Genomic DNA, 1,859 nt, shown 5'->3' on the forward strand with positions numbered 1-1,859 from the left:
GCAGGACTGGCTCTGAGTCAGTGTCAGTACAATTGGCTAACCTGATACAGGGGGGTGAAACTTGATTTACTGCCCAAGAACCTCAATTTCGAGCGCCATCTAAAATATTGACACATAATCAAGTTACTAATACTTCGTAATTTTTATTATAGAGGTCGACACCTTCTGCCTATGTACACAGAAGATAAAACAATTATCTTCTTTGCAGTGTATATCGGTTTCTTCCGCATCACCCGCCATATTTGGTATTTGCCATTTATTTGGTTCGTCTTCGTTGTGTTGTTGGTTTACTTGTTCGCTACGTTTGATGTGTTTTCGGTTTTTGGACTTTTGTTGGTTTTACTGTTTTTTTTTACAAGTTTCATTGTATTTTCACGTAAGTTTATTGTGAATTTGGTATATGTTTTATTTATCACACTTTATTATTTTAGGACAGTAGTTTATTGTGAATAAATAAGGTTAGAAAACTGCTAGAAAACTGATCAGTTTTTGATATTTACCTCGTAGAAGAATATTAGGGTTGATTTACCTTACGTTTAACAATGACTTCTCGATTACGGCCTTGTTGCGTGCCTGGTTGCACCGATAGAAAAGCGAAAAGGTAAATTTACTGAATAACAAATATTTAATATATTTATCTATTTTATATTACTAAAATTGCATCATGAAAAAAGATTTGTCAAGTAAATGTAACTTTTTAAAAGCCTAAAGCTTAAAGATAAAAATCCATAATAGGTATTATAACCTTTATAGCGTAATTTTAACTTTTAGACATGGCATAACTACAAAGAAGGAATGTCGAGAAATTTGGCTTCAGAGAATTAATGATCAGAGACTGCTTATGTTGGACGATCAACTACTAAAATCTCATAGAATTTGTGACATTCATTTTGAAGATGTATGCAAGGAAGGAAGTGGCAGATTAAAAAATGGTTCTTTGCCAACACTTCACTTACCAGGTATGTTTTTAGGTATTATTAAAGCTGGGTCCCAATAATACCTACATTTTAACATAATGTTTGCAAATCAGTGTACAGTGTAAATTTTAGGTTATAAGAATGAAGACAATGACTGTTTTTTACCTATGTTCCTGTGCTCTGAAGAAGAAAAGTCCATTACTCCAAAGAAAATTAAAGGTAGGTACCTACAATTTTTCATATGTATATCATTTCATTCCAGATAATAAACTATGCATATAATGAGTCTTGGAAAAACTTTTTACAGTTTGGTTTGATTAGTTTCCATGAACTTTTTCAGAGGCAATATTAGCCTTGGAGTCGTCAAGTTCTCAAGCCAGTGGATCAAGCCCTGTTGGGCCTGTAAAACAACCTAAAAAAGTATACAGCAAAAAGAGACTTTTCGCTGAGGTTACAACAGGTACTGATACTGCACGTGCTCAAAGGTCTTTGGAGTTTTTGGAAGGACCGTCCACTTCAAAGAAGTTTGAAGGGCCATCCACTTCAGGGTTATTAACAGGGCCATCCACTTTGGAGTTAATTGAAGAACGGTCCACTCTTAGTTCAGGAATAATTTCATCCCAAGGTAGTTAACAAATAGATTGCATTTAATATGTACGTATATATCATTTTCTGAAGTAGATAATATCCCAAGTAGATACCTGATAATGCTTTTCAAGCAAGAATGCAGCTGTACTCCACTGGCTCATCTACAAAGCTGCCCGTGTAGCAAACAAGGACAACACTAGCTCTATGTTAATCATTTGTACTGGACTTTCTCAACTTATTCTTGTTTACTGTAGTTTGGGCAGTTTTGTAAATAAGAATGATTGCCAGCATGGTATAAAATTTCTGTATATTTATTGGACAGTAAATTATTCTTAAATTCTATTAAATTACTAA

General features: G+C 33.9%; 1 pseudogene; it reads left to right on the forward strand.

The window, feature by feature from the left end:
- Positions 1 to 1,542, forward strand: part of LOC108905889 — a 4,282-nt pseudogene extending 2,740 nt beyond the window's left edge.
- The last annotated feature ends 317 nt before the right edge of the window (positions 1,543 to 1,859 follow it).

This window comes from Anoplophora glabripennis, unplaced genomic scaffold, assembly GCF_000390285.2.
Source record: "Anoplophora glabripennis isolate ALB-LARVAE unplaced genomic scaffold, Agla_2.0 scaffold5671, whole genome shotgun sequence".
NCBI lineage: Eukaryota > Metazoa > Arthropoda > Insecta > Coleoptera > Cerambycidae > Anoplophora > Anoplophora glabripennis.